The following is a 15,066-nucleotide window of genomic DNA, read 5'->3' as shown; positions in this document are numbered from 1 at the left end:
CTACATTTTTTCGGGACCGTGCACGCTGGTCCCACGTGCGTGATGCTTTGTTTGGTTTGGTTGCAGTCGCAATTCTTCCTTTTCGCGCTGGGGACGCCTGGATTATTGTTCTTCTTCACCAGTCATCGCTTTTAGGGTATTGCCTTCGTTTGGATAATTATTGATATAAGCACAAGATCCCATTATACTTTTCTCATGATCTTTATTTCTTTGGAAGTTTTTTGCTATCTGAGTGCCACATTTTTATCGAGGTTGTTTCTTCCAACGTTTGGACTTCAGTCAGTTTTGGATTCTCATCTTTTGGGCCTTCAGCTATGGTCAGTTGGATTACACAATGATGACACAATAAGGATTTAACATGCTATTTGATTGTCCTTTGGTATATTTGACCACTGAATCGTGTGCTTTCATTCTAAGGTACTGTGCTGACATTATTCATTTTTTGAGTTCCGTGGAATGTCCGCCATTTTTATGGTTCGCAGCCTATATATTGGTGGATGAACATTCATTACTTAACATTTTTTGTTATTTTTTGATTTTTGGGACAATTATGCTTAAATATTGTGTCCTTCCAGATACAGTATGACCATACAATTAATGAAAAATGTTTTGATTGTGCACATTATCTGGCTAGAGGGTTTAGCATTTATGTATGATTGACTGGAATGAAGCAGACGTTTTGTTGCTTCATTTGGTTCATGCTACATCATTTCGCCTTTTTTTTGGGCCCGCAGGATGGATAACTAGTGGTTGCAGCATTTACTTGGGACTGTCGACATCAGGATAATTGGGAGCTTTGGACTCAAGTACATTGGTTTACTCTGAAGCGGGCTCTACATCTTTCATGGTTTTTGGATTTGGAACCAATATTATTTCGGACCTGAAGAACACAAATTGCACTTTCTATTGAACTCTTGTATGTGGACTGGGTTTTTTTTCACCGGACCATGTCAAGCTTAATACGTCCCTCATATTTTGCGTTGGTGATTTGATTATTACAAACGTTTTACAATAATTAATATTTTGTTTTCAGGGCATGTTTCCTACAGACTTAAGCTAATGTGAAGTCTTTGGTTTTCATGTACTGTATTCCATTACCTATTTTTACATGTTAGAAGTATAGGCAGTAGATATACATTTGGTTTCTATTGGTTTTACTCAATACATGGAAAAGGACAATAGTCCGATCATACTAAGTTTTTTTGGACATTACCATGCATTATGGGTGGGGCCATACGCCTTCCATTTTGGGTATGAGCACTTCATTCCGGGTTTATATTCTTTGAGGATATCCTCACCAGAATGTAGTCTTATTAACATAATTTAATATTCATATTTGGGTTGTTTGGTGTCCGGTTGAATGTAGACAATACATCACACTATACTACTTCATTATAATTGACCTATTTACGGTGGCCAATATTTCTGTTGGTGGTAAGATTTCTAAGTATTGCTATCAAATGTACTAGATGAGACGAAGGTCGATCTAGTCAGTAGTATTTGGGCTAGCTTTTCTGACCTACTGAAGATAATTACAACTGGTTGAATTCTAACACCATATTATATTACTTCATTTATCTATAATTGATCTATTTACGATGGCCAATAGTTCTGGTGGCAAGATTGTCAAATATTGGCATTAAATGTACTGGATGAGACGAATGTCGATCTAGTCATTAATATTCGGGCTAGTTTTTTAGCTTGACTTACTATAAGGTATTTTCAAACAGGATATACCTTTACTTTTTTATTATCCTCAGATTTAATTCTGGTTTAGATCATTGCTATTTTACCATCTATAGGCAGTATTCTGGTGGTTCCTTGATATACTTATTTGTATTGGTCACTTATTGTAATAGGGGTCTTAACAATAGATGGGTAGTGTTGGTGAGTATTCTGGTGGTTCCTTGATATACTTATTTGTATTGGTCACTTATTGTAATAGGGGTCTTAACAATAGATGGGTAGTGTTGGTGATTTGACTATAACAATCAAGACATCCTTAACAATCTATAATTTTTATTTTGGATTTTTTCTAAAATAAATATTTTTTCTAACTATTGACTACTTCTGTTTGGGGTTGTCCGAAACTTATAGTTCCTGAGTGTTGCAACTTGGGCTTTGGGAATTATTTGAATATGGATTTAAACGAAATATTACAAGGTTTAGCATCCGATAGGGACAATTTGGAGGTGTTTGGCTTAACCACTAATGCTGGATCACATATGTCCAATCATGTAGAAGATGATCAACAGAAATGTAGTTTTGTTTTTACAAAACTTGGGAGATGGATGAAAACCTTGCGATCTAATGTATGGCACATGAAACTGTTCAAAGCTTATAAAGCTAAGGACATAACACCAAGGGGGTTGAGAGTGCGCTTACAACCTTTAGTGGCCCATATAGACAATGAGTTATCCAAAGACTGGGCTGAAGCACAACATTCATCTTCTATGCTATTTGTAGATTGTCTGTCAAAATATTATGACAGAACTATTACTGGTAATCTTTTAGATATTCAAAACTTATGTGTGGAGGCTGAACAATTCAATAAGCAAGAGTTTTATTCCCAATATGTTTCAGATTTGGCTAAAGATTTGTCCATGCTTGAAAAACAACTGATGAAACGCAAGGTTAACAAATTTCACCGTGACCTTATGGACTATGAAAAAGGGAAACCTTTCATTAGTCAGAAAACAGTTAGATTCAGTGAACAAAAAATAACTCAGAAGGGTAATAACAAAAAAAGACCTAGGTCTATTCTTAGACATCAAAATATTTCTTCGGATGTCACCTCTGAAGAGGAAACCTCTTCGGCTACTGATGGAGAAGTGTCTTCACGCCAGGCATCCCCAGTAGCCAAAAGAAGACAAATGCCCCCTTTAGACCAAAGGGTAGGAGGAGGGGGAGCAGAAAACATAGATCTAGGTTCAACTACACCAACCTTACAAAATCTGTTGAAACAAATGATAAAGTAATAAACAATGTTCACAATATTTCCTCTACTGTTCTCTCACCAGTTCAAATAGCACTCCTTAATAAAGGATTGAATTTTGTCCCAAGTTCTGTGGTTTCCGAAAATGATTTATTAAATGATGTTAATGATTTTTGTAGATTATTAAACCTCAAAATATTATTTTCAGATAATGATGTTTCTCAAAGATCAACTGAATTTAGATTTGGAAAGTCCTCTTTTGTTCCTCCGATGAACAAACATGTTTCCATTTTTAGAGAATGTATTATGAAGGAGCTACATTTTGCTAATGTTTATCAACCACAATTCAACAATTTATCTGTTATGGAAAGACAGGCTTTGTTGGAGCTTAAAAACAATCATCAGTTGGTTATTACTATGGCCGATAAAGGGGGTGCTATTGTGGTTATGGACCATCAGGCTTACATCAATGAAGCTTTACGACAATTATCGGATTCTAGCTATTACAGGGAGCTAAATGTGGATCCTACCTTACATTTTAAGGAAGAAATTGATAGGTTTTTGGAAGTGTCAATCAATCAGGGTGTGATTAGTGAACAGTTAGCTAAACAGTTGAAGGTGGAGGAACCCATTCCACAATACCTGTATTTACTACCCAAAATACACAAGGATGCTCGTAACCCCCCAGGCAGGCCCATTGTATCTGGTCGTGGTTCCTTAACCGAACCCCTATCAGCCTTCCTTACACAATACTTAAAACCATTGTTGACCCATATCAGATCGCGTATTCAGGACACTACTGAATTCCTGAATATTGTCAATGACTCACAGTTAGAATCTTCATGGTGGTTGTGTACTCTTGATGTAGCCTCATTATATACTAGCATCCCCCATGAATTAGGCATTTTAGCCGTATCGTATTGGCTGTATAAATCCAGGTTATACTCAACTGAGTTCAACAATTTTCTGACCAAACTTACGGAATTTGTATTGTGTAAGAACATCTTTTATTATCATGGCAAAGCCTATTGGCAAATTAATGGAACAGCAATGGGGGCCTCGTTTGCCCCCATATATGCGGATCTTTTTATGGGCTACTTTGAGGCCACTTACATATATGACATCCAACACAATACATTTCTTCCGTATTTGGATATTTGGAGGAGATATCTGGACGATTGTTGGATGGTGTGGCGTGGTAACAAGGAACAATTATCTAATTTTGTTAACTATCTCAATGATACTACTTTTGGGATCAAATTTACAGCTAATATTGAACATGCATGTATCGTGTTTTTGGATGTTTTGGTTACCAGACTTGATGACAACACCTTAGCTACGTCTGTTCATAGAAAATTTCCACAGTATAACACTTTGTTACATGCTGATAGCTGTCATCCACGCCACATCATCCAGAACATTCCCAAATCTCAATTTATGAGAATGAAAAGGATATGCTCTTCCTCTGAGGATTGTTCTCTTTTCTGTGGTGATTTATTTAATAGATTTGTTGATCGTGGATACAATATATACAATATTTCCAAATCTAAGAATACCATGAATAATTTATCACGCTCGGAATTGTTGCAATATAAATCTAAGAATAGGGTTCAATCTGGTTCACAGAATAATTCTGTTTTGAGGTTGGTAACTACATATGGGGCAAACACCAATCGTTTTATTGATATAGTCAATCAACATTGGGATATATTACGATCACATGAGATTTTGAACAAAATATTGCCTCAGCAATGCTCTTTTTCCTACCGTAGAGGTAGGAACTTAAACTCTTTCTTTACTCATTATAAGAGATATACTCCACACATTTCCTTACAAACCACCTTAGGGGGTGAGATACTAAAAGGCAGCTTTCCATGTGGCCATTGTTCTTTTTGCAAATATATGCTTAAAACTAGTGAATTTTCCAGCAAAAATACATCCCAGGTTTTTGATATTAGGATATTTGCGAACTGTAGCTCTGATTGGTCCATATATTTGGCTACTTGTAATTGTTCTGCATTTTACATTGGACAGACGTTTAGGTCCGTTAAACTCAGAATATGTGAACATATGAGTGCAATTAGGAATAGACGTACTACTAATGCTTTGTATAAACACACCCTGGAACACCCTTCGGCTACTTTTACATTTGTGATTATAGACAGAATTATTTTACATCGTAAATTTAAAGCAGGATGGCATCAAAAACTTAATGATATGGAGAATAAATGGATCATTAGGTTAGGGGGTCTTTTTAGACCGGGATTAAACACACTAGAACCATCGTATTGAGATTTATATCTTTATCTCACTTTTGTTTTTCTTTAGAATATTTTTGTAATCATACCAATGACAGATTAAATTATCTATTTTTGGTTCTTATAATTGCTGGCATCTATCACTTTCAATAATACAATATATGCCAGATATTGTATTTATATTATATTTAGACTTGTATTGTCCTATTTTTTCATTGGTTTGCATTATATGCACATATTAACTAAATATATACATATAATCATCTATATATTTGTTTATATATTCCAATAATGCCATAAGTTTGTGGGATATATATATATATATATATATATATATATATATATATATATATATAAATGTTTTTTTGTGTGATATATGCATTGGGTTACAAAGTTTTCCGTATAGGAAACTATATGTGTTTGATCCTTCTTATCTTGTTATATATCTTAATATATGGGGTATATCCCTTTAACAGATGTACTATAAATATGACCTAATATGGTGGAGGTTCTTTTTCTTATCGGATATCTTTGGCATTGAGAAAGGCTAGCATTAGCCGAAACCGGTTTGCATTAGCACTGGTTGTTACCACTGCTATTATGGAACTATGTTGAATAAACAACAATTATTCTTTTACAATCCTGTATGTGCTGGTCCGTTTTTGGTTTGATTTTGATCACCCAGAATGATACCACAGTAGAAGGACAAAATGATTGACTTCAACAATTGGCTAAGCTTCTGGTGTCATTCTAAAGGGATCCAGTATCTGTCTGCCTGGGATGACATGGTCGACAGACCACAAAGCTTTGTCAGAGATGGCTTGCATCTGTAGCCCCTGGGATTCCGGATACTGGCTAAGGCTCTTGCCACCCCTATAGTGCCTTTTTTAGGCAACATTCAAACGCTAAATTCACTACCATAACAGGTACAAGCAAGCAAGCAAACTCTGTGGGCAATGCTACTCAATGCTAGAAGTCTAAACCTCAAAATGCACGCACTCGAGGCACTCCTTAAAATGGAGAACATCGACATCTGTGCAGTGACAGAGACCTGGTTCAAGGCTCCAGACAGCACCCCTGAATTACCATGCTATAATTCATACCACACGTTTCGGCCACCTAACCTGGACCGAAACACGAAAGGCGGAGGCATGTCCATATTCATTAAAGATATCCACACCTCCAGGCTAGTTGCTCAACATAATGCATCCAAAATTATCCAAGTGCAACTAACACTGGGCAAGACTGCAATCCAGGTTGTAGCTTGTTAGAGATTCCCCACCATGCCCCAGGATTCCCACTCTTCATTTCTTAAGATACTGGAAAATATTATGGTACAACCCAATACCTTAATTATGGGCTATTTCAACTACCCCACCATCAACTGGGAAAACTACTCATGTACCAACTCATTCGCTCAATGTTTTCTGGAATTCATAACTTCCAACACCTTGGATCAGCTTGTCTACACCCCCACCAGGGGCAGTAATATCCTGGACCTAGTCATTACCAATATGGGTAACCGATGCTCCATGCCAGAGGTCAGCTCCTCGCTGGTTAGATCCGACCACAAACAAATCACCCTAGATATCCATATCCCACCCCCAACCCCCAGTAAGGAAACCACCATCAAAAACTACACCAACGCCAACTTCATGCTTCTTAAGACAGAAGTGGCAAACTTCATGACACCCATGCAGACGCAAAATAGAGGTACAACTGCCGAATCTTACACAAATGCACTGTATAAGCACATACACAAGTGCATGAATTGTGCCATCCCCAGCAGAACCAAGACGCTATCCTCCAAAAAAAAAAGCCAATCTGGTGGTCCCCTGCCATAAACAAACTCTACAACAGGAGGAAGAAGCTGTTGCAAAAATGAGTAAAATCCCAAGATTGGAGGAGCTCCCTGGTCAGCCTCAGCAAGAAGCTGAGATCCCTCATAAAATCACCACTGATTCCAAAGACAACCACAAAGCATTCTACAGCTATGTCAAGAATCTCAATGGCAACACTCGGATCTGCTCTGAGCTACAGCACAATGGCACTAAATATACAGAACCAACCGATATTGCCAACATCCTGGCAGATAGGTTCAGTGCTAACTTTACCCCCTCTCACCCTCCAAAGGGCCCATCTTAATACCGGAAGAATGCAAAGCCCCTGTAATCACGGATGAACAAATAAAGACCGCACTCACATAAGCCAAGAACACAGCATCCATGGGATCAGACAGCATTCCAAGCTGCGTACCGCACTAAGCACAGAATGAACTGGCACCCCACCTAAGTACCATGTTCAATCATAGCCTCACCTCAGGCTATGTGCCTAGTGAATGGCACACAGCGACGGTGATCCCACTCCACAAAGGGGGTGCCACCACAGACCCCAGAAACTACCGCCCCATTAGCCTGACGAGCCTGGCCTGCAAGGCCATGGAATGTATCATCTTGGAGCTTATAAACAAAGACACAGGTAACCTCCAAACCCTGGACCCCACTCAGATTGTGTTTCTAACAGGTAGATCATGTCTACTAAACCTGACTGACTTCTTTGAAGCAGTTACTGCAGCCATAGACGAGAGCGAGGTAGTGCACACAGCCTATCTTGACTTCACCAAGGCTTTCGATACCATCCCCCACCCTGGAATTATAGATAAACTCACTAAACTGGGCATAAATAACTATGTCACAAGATGGGTGGCCAACTGGTTCACTGACAGAACCCACACAGTAAAAGTAGCAGTCGCCAAGTCCGACTTCAGACCACTGATGAGTGGAGTACCACAGGGTTCGGTCCTGGGTCCTCTCCTGCTCGGCATCTACGTCTCTGAAGTGCAGGCCAACACAGAAGGTCTTTGGCTAACAAAGTTCGCAGATGACTGCAAACTGGGAGCCATAATAGAATCACCTAATGATGAAGACATTCTACAAAAGGGCCTCACAGAGACAGATGCTTGGTGTCAAATTCATGGCCTCAAGCTCAATGCCAAGAAGTGCACTGCCATCCCCTCTGGGAAAAACTCGGCACCCATGAACTACCACATAGGCGGTAGCTCACTAAACACTGAAAGTGTGATAAGAGACCTCGGGACACAGGTGGACAGTGGTCTCTCCTTTGATAACCACATTGCCACAGTAGTCAGGAAATCCTTCTATGTGGCACACCTCATCAGAAAAGGGTTCTCCTCTAGAAAAAAGGAGGTCACTGTTCCTCTCTACTCATCCTTCATCAGACCCATTATAGAGTACAATGCTCCATTTGGCATGTATCTCACAAGACACCTACAACAATTGGAAAGGCCACAGAAATACCTCACTAAGAGGATTAGCGGCCTCAAACAGATGCCATACGCAGACCGTCTCAAAAACCTCCAGCTCTACTCCGTCGCATATCGCCTACTCAGAGGTGATCTCTGCCTAACATACAAAGCTATGTCAAACCCAGAGCTGCTGGACATGCTACATTTAAAGAAATCCAAATCTCTCCAAACCACACGCTCCAGGGACCTAAACCTTGTTACCACAATAAACAGAACATGCTGGAGGGATAGATTCCTATCCCAGAAACTTCCCATACTCTGGAACAAACTATCCATTCATGTCAAGCAAAGCTCCTCATTGGCCCTCTTTAAGAAAAATCTTGATGACTGGATGGGAAATAGAAAATTCACCCCAGGGATCACTTGTGCAGCACTGCTTGACAGGGGTGCAGGAAATAATTTTCTTAGGTGGTGAAAGCCAGGGAACCTTTTTGGCTAGGCTTATATAGGCCCCAGGGCCAATAGCCTAGTACCTAACCTATGATCCCAAAACATCTAAAACTTGGGAGATCTCTATTCAAAACAGCAAACATTCCAAAAGTCACAAAACAGTTCCATCAACTGTATTACTGTGTTGTGACTACCAATGTCTACAGAAGCCTGTGCTGTTTAATTTTTCTGATAAAACAGCTGCACAAAAGGGTTGAGGACCCTAGATGAGGATGCATAGAGCAAAGGAACAGGAAAAAACACCAACAGATCTGCTTTTATGGCATTAATACAAGCATCTACTGAAAAATATGCAACATACAGCAGCTCATGTCATCTACTCCAACCCAGTATTATACTTCTGATCGGTACCATCTTTAATAAGACAACATTCCAGCCAGGTAGCCACTGAACAACCAGTGTACACTGCTAAAGTTCCAGGGAGAGTAGAGCTGCTACCTATCTGCAGCCACATGCAATTTTGGCAGGTACCAACATCCAATGCATTTTTCTAACAATCAACATCACCACCTGCTGTCACTGCCTACACCGGACACATTTCACTCCCCAGGCTACTGGCATGGTGGTTTACTTCAAATACTTAATGTCAGAAGCCGCAGTGTCTATCCATCACATACATTCATTTAGTTAGCTTATTCTCCATTTCAAAAGTTACCAAAAGGATCGATGCAGTATTAAAATCCTGGTTTCCTAAAATACAAGGATAATTTATGCCACTCAGACAAACAGCATGTTTTGGGAAGTGGAAGGGAAATAAAGTATTTGGAAAAAAAACAAAAGAAATATGGAAAAGCAAGCAAACTTCACACAGTGACTGGAGATCAGTACTGAGCTCCAGACTTTGAAACTGTGAGGCAGAAATATTAACCAGTAAGTCTCTTTGTATACAAATCAATAATACCATTCTGTGACACTTCCAAGAATGCTTGATCCCCTGGTAAATTGGGAAGTTTGCTTATCTAGAAAAAAAGTTACACCCTTTAAAGTAGTACATATGCATCTTATGTTTCTTACAGAATAATTTCAGTCACGTGGGCATCACCAGAGGCACAATGCATAACAGCAGCTTAGTTTTAAGGGGGGAAAAAAAACATACACTGTAAACCTAATTGTCCCAGACCTACCCCATCTACTAAATGTAATACAACTCGGTTGTCCAGATATTTACACCAAAAGTTTAGAAATTTGGTGTGGGGTCAAAAGCTGAAAAGAGCATATGTCTTCTACGAAGGCCAGAACAGTGTAAGGTTCTTTTACAATACTAGGAATAGACTAGCTTATTACTAAAACACCGATGCATTTCATTAACACAGTGGCATGTAAAAGATGCTGTCCCCAGATAATGATTTAAAAATGATTTATGCTGTACATTTGCTAACAAGCACAGCTTACATATTGAAGCGGACAGTACTTGTAAACACACCTATTAGTAGTCACAAATCTCTACTGAATAACATCACAGGTAATAAAAGCACTCAAGCCATTATCACATCCCAAATTTGTCTCAACTCAAATAATTTCACTGTGAAAGATGAGCAAATGAAACAAAACATTTTCACTTCATACTTAACTGCATTACAGTTGGCATCTTAAATAAACTAGCCAATGCTAAAGAACAAAGGAAACATGAATGTGGCCTGTTTAGTTATGGACTGTAAAGCCAGGCTGGTGCCAATAACGTTACAGCAGAAAGGCTAATGTGGTTAAACTACATCACAGACACATAAATCTCAGTTTAATGTTACTGCAGTTTAAAAAAATGCATCAACTAGCTTTAATATAGGAAAAAAATCCAATATGTACCTTTAAAAACTGCAATCATATTTCTGGAAATCCAAAAAAGCTAATTAAATAAGGAACTGGGCTCTTTATTGCAACAGTTCAGACATACAGGTAATTAAACCCATTACATCACAATACTATTTTAGAATTTTGAGTTATGATTGACACGAGTAAAAATATGACAGACAAAGCTTGGTGATTACAAGGCTTTAAAAACACATCTTATTAAAACTGATTATTCACAGGCCAAACTATAAGCAGTTTGCTTCTGGTTGATACTACCCACTCAATCCTTTTCAGGGTTGCAGGACAGCTGGTTATTATCCTAGCATTCCCTGGGTGCAAGGCAAAGAAAAAAGAAGTTATGTACTTACCATAAAGTTCCATGTGAGTTGCTGTTCTCGCCTTCATTCTTACTGATGGGTTCAGAGCCGATCCCTTGACTCCGAGTCGGCCAAACTGCAAAGCTCGACGTCTCCAAACAGCTCGAGGCCGAAATCCTATCCCATGATGCTCCTCTACTTCTCTCAGATCTTGTTTGCTGCCAACTAGTAACATACTCACAGAGTAAAATTACCATCCTCATATTTCAAGTAACCGGTGAAAGGAAAACTCCTCAGAAAGGACCAAAACAGGCTGAAAGAGCCAACTCTCGAACTTCCAAACACTGGCTAGGGGTAGGAGTGTGGGTTGTAAGAATGAAGGCGATAAGAACAACTCGCATGGATCGTTATGGTAAGTACATTACTTCTTTATGTGAAGTTGCGTCCCCAGCACCACAATCTCGGGTGGCTCGCGGGAGTACATGTCTAAGGACAGCAGAACAAAAAGAAACCCTGTCCCTAGAGGTCTTGTCTACTTTGTAATGAGTAATGAAGGTATGTGGCCTTGACCATGTGGCTGCCGCACAAATAGAATCTACTGGTAGCTTGGCCGAAAAAGCTGTAGAAGTAGAGACAGCTCTAGTTGAATGAGCTTTAACTTTGTTTTCTAAGGGAATATATGCAGAACTATATATAAAAAATATGCAGTCTGAAAGCCACTTAGATAAGGTAGGTTTGGAAACTGCGGCACCTTTCTTGGAATCTATAAATGACACAAACAGCTGGTCAGATTGTCTATGGTCTTTTGTCCTGTCTAAATAGAAATGAAGTTGTCTGTGAACATCAAGCTTGTGAAGCATATACTCCAAATGATTAGTATGATTAGGAAAGAAATCTGGCAATTCAATGGTTTGATTAAGGTTGGATTCTAAGCTAATCTTTGGTAAGAAAGAAGGGTTTGTTCTGAGGGAAACTCTATCTTTGTGGAATATCAAATATGGATGCCTTACCGATAGGGCCTGTAATTCTGAAACTTTGCACGGAGAGGTGATAGCCACTAGGAAAATAGTTTCCACAAAAGGAATTTCAATTCACAGGAAGATGCCACTTCAAATGGGGGAAGAATAATCTTTGACAGAACAAGATTTAGATTCCATGGAGTAGTGGAGGATCTAACAGGAGGCCTCAAATATATTGCACCTTTTAGAAAGGCCTTTGCCATTGTACGAGGCATGACATTGTCCCCTAGTTAACCAATATGAAAATTTGATATAGCAGCCTGTTGGACACGAATAGTTGCTGCTGCGCCCTCAAACGGCCTGAGCTGAAGAACACGCTCGATCTGGTGCAGTGGCAAACTAGATCTGGGGGAAGTAGAGGAGCATCATGGGATAGGGTTTGGCCTCGAGCTGTTTGGAGACCTCGAGGTTTGCAATTTGGCCGACTCTGAGCCGAGGGATCAGCTCTGAACCCATCAGTAAGAATGAAGGCGAGATTGAACAACTTCACATCTGATCTTAGGCAGGGTGCCATCCCTGCACAGTCTGATCCTTATGCAGTAGGCATAATTTGCAAATCATCTCCTTGGACATGGGTCTCCTCACAAATTGCAAACATTCTGCAATGAATGAATACTACATCCCCTGCTATGCATTACATTTAATTCCATGGTCACCATTACCAAGACAAAAAACAAATGTCACTTTTCTTCACAAAAATCAAGTATTTGCCTTCCTTCTTCAGCAACATAGGAAACTCAATTCTGAAACACTGTAATCAGAACTGTGATTCAGATAAAGAACGGCTCCCCAGGGAAACCTTTACTTTCAATATAATCTGTAGATTTCCACCTGTCACAGAAGCAGCTTTCTAACAGTCCAACATTCATATGCGAGTGGACCCCAGTTTTAGAATCAAAGTAAACTGTTAAACGGGATAAACAAAGATCAGATTCTGTGCCAACAGTACACTCCTGTTAGGGGAAAGCACAGACAAAAGCAACCCAAAGCACGAGCAGCTCTGCTCTAAATGAAGCAAGGGCAGCCCTGTAAGCTGCAGCAAACCTAGTAACCAGACCTCAGAAACATGAAATGGCAGACAAAACAGAAGCACTGGTTTCTACTTTTCTACTACAGCTAAGGCAAGGTGAACCTGCCCAGCATTATATGGGTAGACATAAAGAAGGGAGACAGATCAGGAAGAGGACATATACACACAGTGAAGAATGTTTACTCAGTTGGGGAGAAAACAGATGCATGACTTTAAACACTTAAAGAAGTTTTAGATCATTAAACTATGCCTAATGAAGATGAAGAGGAATAATGAGGGAAAAATACAAACTTCAAGAAAACATCTCTCCAGCCAAGAATGATGTGAGCTCTATGCACCCCCAAACACACTATACTAAACTCAATCTCTCAATCCCAAACTGGATATAAATGTAGGGATTTTGCTTCTGTTAGAGCAGAAATCATTAGACTGTAGTCAAGTCTTTCAAAGAAAGGAGTTTCAACTACAATTATACTCCCTGGCAAAATTCACAATTTGACTTTCCTCTTTATTCCACTGTTTCACCTCAAAGTAAGCAAACGACACAAACAGCTGGTCAGATTGTCTATGGTCTTTTGTCCTGTCTAAATAGAAATGAAGTTGTCTGTGAACATCAAGCTTGTGAAGCATATACTCCAAATGATTAGTATGATTAGGAAAGAAATCTGGCAATTCAATGGTTTGATTAAGGTTGGATTCTAAGCTAATCTTTGGTAAGAAAGAAGGGTTTGTTCTGAGGGAAACTCTATCTTTGTGGAATATCAAATATGGATGCCTTACCGATAGGGCCTGTAATTCTGAAACTTTGCACGGAGAGGTGATAGCCACTAGGAAAATAGTTTCCACAAAAGGAATTTCAATTCACAGGAAGATGCCACTTCAAATGGGGGAAGAATAATCTTTGACAGAACAAGATTTAGATTCCATGGAGTAGTGGAGGATCTAACAGGAGGCCTCAAATATATTGCACCTTTTAGAAAGGCCTTTGCCATTATGAGGCATGACATTGTCCCCTAGTTAACCAATATGAAAATTTGATATAGCAGCCTGTTGGACACGAATAGTTGCTGCTGCGCCCTCAAACGGCCTGAGCTGAAGAACACGCTCGATCTGGTGCAGTGGCAAACTAGATCTGGGGGAAGTAGAGGAGCATCATGGGATAGGGTTTGGCCTCGAGCTGTTTGGAGACCTCGAGGTTTGCAATTTGGCCGACTCTGAGCCGAGGGATCAGCTCTGAACCCATCAGTAAGAATGAAGGCGAGATTGAACAACTTCACATCTGATCTTAGGCAGGGTGCCATCCCTGCACAGTCTGATCCTTATGCAGTAGGCATAATTTGCAAATCATCTCCTTGGACATGGGTCTCCTCACAAATTGCAAACATTCTGCAATGAATGAATACTACATCCCCTGCTATGCATTACATTTAATTCCATGGTCACCATTACCAAGACAAAAAACAAATGTCACTTTTCTTCACAAAAATCAAGTATTTGCCTTCCTTCTTCAGCAACATAGGAAACTCAATTCTGAAACACTGTAATCAGAACTGTGATTCAGATAAAGAACGGCTCCCCAGGGAAACCTTTACTTTCAATATAATCTGTAGATTTCCACCTGTCACAGAAGCAGCTTTCTAACAGTCCAACATTCATATGCGAGTGGACCCCAGTTTTAGAATCAAAGTAAACTGTTAAACGGGATAAACAAAGATCAGATTCTGTGCCAACAGTACACTCCTGTTAGGGGAAAGCACAGACAAAAGCAACCCAAAGCACGAGCAGCTCTGCTCTAAATGAAGCAAGGGCAGCCCTGTAAGCTGCAGCAAACCTAGTAACCAGACCTCAGAAACATGAAATGGCAGACAAAACAGAAGCACTGGTTTCTACTTTTCTACTACAGCTAAGGCAAGGTGAACCTGCCCAGCATTATATGGGTAGACA

General features: G+C 39.6%; 1 protein-coding gene and 1 pseudogene across 4 annotated transcripts in view; one reads left to right on the top strand and one right to left on the bottom strand.

Moving 5' to 3' along the window:
- Positions 1 to 15,066, bottom strand: part of GLB1L2 (galactosidase beta 1 like 2) — a 2,046,079-nt gene that overhangs the window by 584,425 nt on the left and 1,446,588 nt on the right. The gene's annotated exons all lie outside the window — the stretch shown is intronic.
- LOC122807950 overlaps positions 3,353 to 15,066 on the top strand; it is a 44,080-nt pseudogene continuing 32,366 nt past the window's right edge.

This window comes from Protopterus annectens, chromosome 8.part0, assembly GCF_019279795.1.
Source record: "Protopterus annectens isolate FY-2018-M chromosome 8.part0, PAN1.0, whole genome shotgun sequence".
NCBI classification, from domain to species: Eukaryota; Metazoa; Chordata; order Ceratodontiformes; family Protopteridae; genus Protopterus; species Protopterus annectens.
This window is presented reverse-complemented; position numbering and strand designations above follow the sequence as displayed.